This window comes from Loxodonta africana, chromosome 11 (genome assembly GCF_030014295.1).
Source record: "Loxodonta africana isolate mLoxAfr1 chromosome 11, mLoxAfr1.hap2, whole genome shotgun sequence".
In the NCBI taxonomy this organism is placed as follows: domain Eukaryota; kingdom Metazoa; phylum Chordata; class Mammalia; order Proboscidea; family Elephantidae; genus Loxodonta; species Loxodonta africana.
Genome location: NC_087352.1, coordinates 53,069,630 through 53,076,679, shown reverse-complemented (window position 1 = coordinate 53,076,679; position 7,050 = coordinate 53,069,630). Strand labels below are relative to the sequence as shown.

Sequence of the window (7,050 nt, the reverse complement as noted above, 5' to 3'; positions counted from 1 at the left end):
ATAAAGAAAGATTAGCAAAACCCAATGGAACTGTGGGACACCATCAAGTGAACCAATGTATGCATCATGGGAATCCCAGAAGTAGAAGAGAGAGAGAAAGGGACAGAAAGAATATTTGCAAAAATAAAAGCAGAAAACGTTCCAGGTTTGATGAAGGGCATGAGTCTAAAAAGCCAAGAAGCTCAATGAACTCCAAGTAAGAGTACTTGGAGTAAACCTGAAGAGATTCACACCTAGACACATTACAGGCATACCCCGTTTTATTGCACTTCATTGCATGTTGCAGATACTGTGTTTTTTAAAAAATTGAATGTTTGTGGCAACCCTGTGTTGAGCAAAACAGCATGTGCTCCCTTCATATCTCTGTGTCACATTTTGGTAATTCTTTCAACATTTCAAACTTTTTCATTATTATTATTACATCTAATTTGGTGATCTGTGATCACTGATCTTTGACGTTATTATTGTAATTGTTTTGGGGCACCATGAACTGCTCCCAGATAAGATGGTGAACTTAACTGATAAATGCTGTGTGTGTTCTGACTGTTCTACTGACTGGCTGCTTCCCTGTCTCTCTCCTTCTCCTTGGGCTGCCCGTTTCCATGAAACACAACAATATTGAAATTAGGCTAATTAATTACCCTGCGATGGCCTCTAAGTGTTCAAGTGAAAGGAAGAGTTGCATGTCTCTCACTTTAAATCAAAAGCTAGAAATCATTAAGCTTAGTGAGGAAGGCATGTTGAAATCCAAGACAGATTGAAAGCTGGGCTTCTTGTGCCAGCCAAGTTGTGAATGCAAAGGAAAAGTTCTTGAAGGAAATTAAAAGTGCTACTCAAATGAACACACGAATGATAAGAAAGTGAAACAGCCTCATTGCTGATATGGAGAAAGTTTTAGTGGCCTGGATAAAAGATCAAACCAGCCACAACATTCCCTTAAGCCAAAGCCTAATCCAGAGCAATGACCTAAGACCAGATAAGTTGTGGAATGACATTAAGGACATCATATAAGAAGAAAGCAAGAGGTCATTAAAAAGACAGGAAAGAAAGAAAAAAAATAGATGTCAGAAGAGACTTTGAAACTTGCTCTTGAACGTCAAGTAGCTAAAGCAAAAGGGAGAAATGATGAAGTAAAAGAGCTGAATAGAAGATTTCAAAGGGTGGCTTGAGAAGACAAAGTATTATAATGACATGTGCAAAGACCTGGAATTAGAAAACCAAAGGGAAAGAACATGCTCACATTTCTCAAGCTGAAAGAACTGAAGAAAAAATTCAAGCCTTGAGTGGAATATTGAAGGATCCTATGGGGAAAATACTGAACAACGTAGGAAGCATCAAAGGAAGATGGAAGTAATGCACAGAGTCACTGTACAAAATGAATCGGTCAACATTCAGTCATTTCAGGACGTAGCATATGATCAACTACTGATAGTACTGAAGGAAGAAGTCCAAGCTGCACTGAAGACACTGGCAAAAAACAAGGCTTCAGGAATTGATGGGATACTAATTGAGATGTTTCAACAAACAGATGCAGCACTGGAAATGCTCACTTGTCTATGCCAAAACATTCAGAAGACAGCTACCTGGCCAACCAACTGGAAGATATCCATATTCATGCCTATTCCAAAGAAAGGTAATCCAATGGAATGTGGAAATTATCAAACAATATCATTAATATCTCACACAAGTAAAATTTTGCTAAAGATTCAAAAACGGTTGCAGTAGTACTTCAACAGGGAAATGTGAGAAATTCAAGCCAGATTCAGAAGAGGTCGTCGAAGAAGGGGTATCATTGCTGATGTCAGATGGACCGTGGCTGAGAGCAGAGAATACCAGAAACATGTTTACCTGTGTTTTATTGACTATGGAAAGGCATTGGACTGTGTGGATCATAATAAATTATGGATAACATTGCAAAGAATGGAAATTCCATAATGCTTAATTGTGCTAATGAGGAACCTGTTGGCGCAGTAGTTAAAGAGTTCGGCTGCTAACCAAAATGCTGGCAGTTTGAATCCACCAGCCACTCCTTGGAAGTCCTATGGGACAGTTCTACTCTGTCCTATAGGGCCAATATGAGTTGATATCGACTCGACAGCAAAGTTTTTTTTTTTTTTTTTTAATAAGGAACCTATACATAGATCAAGAGGCAGTGATGTGAATAGAACAAGGGGATACTGCATGGTTTAAATTCAAGAAAGGTGTGGGTCAGGGTTGTATCCTTTACCATATTCATTCAATCTGCATGCTGAGCAAATAATCCAAGAAGCTGGACTATATGAAGAAGAACGTGGCATCAAGGTTGAAAAAGACTCATTGACAACCTGCATTATGCAGGTGACACAAACTTGCTTTCTGAAAGTGAAGAGGACTTGAAGCACTTACTGATGAAGATCAAAGACTACAGCTTTCAGTATGGATTACACCTCCACATAAAACAAAAATTCTCACAACTGGGCCAATAAGCAACATCATGATAAACAGAGAAAAGATTGAAATCGTGAAGATTTCATTTTACTTGGATCCACAGTCAACACCCATGGGAGCAGCAGTCAAGAAAACAAATGATGCATTGCATTGTGCAAATCTGCTGCAAAAGACCTCTTTAAAATGTTTAAAAGCAAAGACGTCGCTTTGAGGATTAAGGTGTGTCTGACCCAAACCATGGTATTTTCAATCGCCTCATATGCGTGAGAAAAGCTGGACGTTGAATAAGAAAGAGTGAAGATTTGATGCCTTTGAGTTGTGGTGTTGGCCAGAATATTGAATATACCATGGACTGCCAGAAGAACAAACAAATCTGCCTTGGAATTAGTACACCCAGAATGCTCCTTGGAAGTGAGGATGACGAGACATTGTCTCATATACTTTGGATGTGTTATCAGGAGGGACTAGTCCCTGGAGAAGGACATCATGCTTGGTAGAGTGGAGAGTCAGTGAAAAATAGGAGGACCCTCAATGAAATGGATTGACACATTGGCTGCAACAACCGACTCAAGCATAACAATGATCATGAGGATGGCACAGAACTGGGCAATGTTTCATTCTCTTGTACATAGGGTCTCTATGAGTTGGAACCAACTCAATGGCACCTAACAACAATAACAACAATCCAGAGCAAAGCCCTAACTCTCTTCAGTTCTATGAAGGCTGAGAGAGGTGAGAAAGCTGCAGAAGGAAAGTTTGAGGGTAGCAGAGGTTGGCTTATGAGGTTTAAGGAAAGAAGCCATCTCTGTAAGTGCAAGGTGAGGCAGCAAGTGCTGAGCTGTAGCAAGGTATCCAGAACATCTAGCTAAGATAATTGATGAAGGTGGTGTCTTAGTCATCTAGTGTTGCTGTAAAAGAAATACCACAAGCGGATGGCTTTTAGCAAAGAGAAATTTATTCTCTTGCACTTTAGGAGGCTAGTAGTCCAAATTTAGGTTGCCGGCTCCGAAGGAAGACTCTCTCTTTCTGTTGGCTCTGGAGAAATGTCCCTGTCATCCATCTTCCCCTATTCTAGGGGTTTCTCAGTGCAGAGACCCTGAGTACAAAGGATGCTGTCCACTCCTGGCTCCTCTTGCTTGGTGGTAATGAGGTCCCTCTTCTCTGCTCGCTTCTCTCTTTTGTATCTCAAAAGAGGTTGACTCTAGTTACAGTCTAATCCTGTAGATTGAGTCCTGCCTCATCAACATAACTGCCTCTAATCCTGCCTTATTAACTTCATAGAGGTTAGGATTTACAATACATAGGATAATCACATCAAATCACAAAATGGTAGACAACCATAAAATACTGGGAATCGTGGCCTAGCCAAGTTGACAATACGTATTTTTGGGGTACACAATTCAGTCCATGACAGGTGGCTATACTAAACAGCAGATTTTCAGTGTAGACTCAGCAGCCTTATATTGGAAGAAGATGCCATATAGGACTTTCATAGCTAGAGAGGAGAAGTCAATGCCTGGCTTCAAAGCTTCAAAGGATGGGCTGGGCTGACTCTTTTGTTAGGGACTAATGCAGCTGGTGACTTTAAGTTGAAACCAATGCTCATTTACCATTCTTAAAATCCTAGGGGCCTTAAGGATTATGTTAGATCTACTCTGCCTGTGCTGTATAAATGGAAAAACAAAACCTAGATCACAGCACATGTGTTTACAACATGGTTTACTGAATATTTTAAGCCTACTGTTGAGATCTACTGCTCAGAAAAAAATATTCTTTTCAAAATATTACTGCTCATTGACAAAGTACCTGGTCACCCAAGAGGTCTGATGGAGATGTACCAGGAGATTAATGTCGTTTCGTACCTGCTAACACAACATCCACTCTGCAGCCCATGGATCAAGGAGTAATTTCAACTTTCAGGTCTTATTATTTAAGAAATATGTTTTGTAAGGGTATAGCTGCCAGAGATGGTGATTCCCCTGATGGATCTCGGCAAAGTAAATTGAAAACCTTCTGGAAAGGATTCACCATTCTAGATGCCATTAAGAACATTTATAATTTGTGGGGGGAGGTCAAAATATCAACATTAACAGGAGTTTGGAAGAAGTTGATTCCAACCCTCATGGATGACTTTGAGAGGTTCAAGACTTCAGTGGAGGAAGTAACTGCAAATGTGGTGGAAATATCAACAGAACTAGAAGTGAAGCCTGAAGATGTGACTGAATTGCTGCAATCTCATGATAAAACTTTGACCAATAGGGGTTGCTTCTTATGGATGAACAAAGAAAGTGGTTTCTTAAGATGGAATATATTCCTGGTAAAGATGCTGTAAACATTGTTGAAATGACAACAAAGGATTTAGAATATTACATAAACTTAGCTGATAAAACATTGGCATGGTTTGAGAGGATCAACTCCAGTTTTGAAAGAAGTTCTATTGTGGGTAAAATGCTATCAAACAGCATCACATGCTACAGAGAAATTTTTCATGAAAGGAAGAGTCAATGGACGTGGCAAACTTCATTATTGTCTTATTTTAAGAAATACCACAGCTACCCCAGCCTTCAACAGCCACCACTGTGCTTAGTCAGCAGCCGTCAACATCAAGGCAAGACCCTCCACCAGCAAAAAGATTACAACTCACTGAAGGCTCAGATGATGGTTAGCATTTTTTTGCAATGAAGTATTTTTTAATTAAGGTAAGCATATATTTTTTTAGACATAATGCTATTGTACAGTTAATAGACTACAGTATTGTATAAACATAACTGTTATATGTACTGGGAAACCAAAAAATTCATGTCGCATGCTTTATTGCTATATTCAATTTATTGTGATGGCCTGGAACCAAACCCATAATATCTCTGAGGTAAGCCTGTATATAACCAAAGTCTTGAAAACCAAAGATAGGGAATCTTGAAAGCAGCAAGAGAGAACCCAACTGTCATATACAAAGGATCCTCAATAAGATTAAATGCTGATTTATCCTCTGAAACCTTGGAGGTTAGAAGGCAGTGGAATGATACTTTTCAAGTCCTTAAAGAAAAGAAAGGTCAAGGAAGAATTCTATATCCAACAAAGCTGTCTTTCAAAAGTGGGGGCAAATTTAAGACATTCCTAGATAACCAAAAGCCGAGGGAGTTTTTTATTATCAGACCTGCTCTACAAAAATGCAAAAGGGAGTCCTCAGGATGGAAAGGACACTAGACAGTAACTTGAAGTCATACATAGAAAACAAGATGTCCAGTTAATTTCATGGGCAAATATAAGGGCTAGTTTTATGGTATTTTCAGTTGGTAATTCTAGTTGCTATGTCTCATATGCTTTATAATGACAAATGCATAAAAATAAGTATAAATTGATGTTATTAAACATGTGATGTATAAAGATGTAATTGATGATAACAGTACAATCCAGGGCAGAGGCAGAAGCAGTATAGGAACTAGAGTTTTTATAAGTTACTGAAGTTGAGTTAGTATCAACTTAAACTAGGTTGTTAGAAATTTAAGCTGTTAAATGTAATCCTCATTGTAACCACAAAGAAAATATCTAAAATGTATACATGGAAGTAAGGAGAAGGGAAACAAAATAGTTCAATACAAAAAATCAACTAAACACAAATGGTGGCAGTATTAGAAAAAATGAGAGACAAAGAAGACGTGACAAAAAACAAATAGCAAAATCACAGAAGTCCTTCCTTATCAGTAATTACCTTAAATGTAAATGAATTACACTCTCCAACCAAAAGGCAGAGAATGCAGAATGAATTAAAAAAAAAAAAAAAAAGATCCATATATAAATGTCTACAAGAGATACATTTTAGGCCCAAAGACATAAATAGGTTGAAAGTGAAGGTACGAAAAAATATTCCTTGCAAATAGCAACTAAAAGAGAACTAGGGTGGTCATATTGATATCAGACAAAATAGACTTTAAGTCAAAATCTGATATTGGAGACAAAGAACGTTAATGCCTTGATGCCAGGTGGGGGTGGAGGCTTAGCTCCTGCTGGGACTTGCTGACACCTGGGTGGTAGGGTTAAAGGGGAGAGTAGGGGAGGGTGAAGCTAAGTGGTGCTTTGTACTACTGTTTAAATCTTGTTGCTGCAACAAGTGCAGCAAATGGGAGAGTATGGCCATGTTGCCACTGGACCCCACTGACACTACCCCAGCAGGGAAATCAGAGCATCACCACCTGCTTTTGCCAGGTGGGGGATGAAAAATCACCTTTCTGCTTGGTCAGCCTATACCACCCGACAAGGGAATCAGATGCTTCTGCATGGTAGAAGATGGAAGATTAGTTCCCTGCTGAGGCCCACCACCATCACAGGGTGTGAGTTTCAGAGCACCATCGCCTGCTTCTATGGGATAGGTGTAGAGAGCGGTGGAAGATCATCTCCCTGCTGTCCCCGACTGAAAACATGGAGAGGGGGGAGGTGGTTAGGTTGGTGCTTGGTTGACAGAGAGTGGGTGTTGTCAAAACGTTATTCTGTTAAACCACCGTTTTTCTGATCCTCTGGCTGGGGGGATAGGATTTTTATTTAAGCTTTTTTTTTTTTTTTTGCTATGTGCCTGTTGATGGTTCAGGTTAGAAGCCTTCTGCAGTGCCCTGTCAGAATATGTCT

The 7,050-nt window shown here is 39.4% G+C and overlaps 1 pseudogene; it reads left to right on the top strand.

Annotated features, from left to right (window-relative positions):
- The first annotated feature begins 510 nt into the window (after positions 1 to 510).
- Positions 511 to 5,120, top strand: LOC135232853 (tigger transposable element-derived protein 1-like; annotated as a pseudogene).
- The last annotated feature ends 1,930 nt before the right edge of the window (positions 5,121 to 7,050 follow it).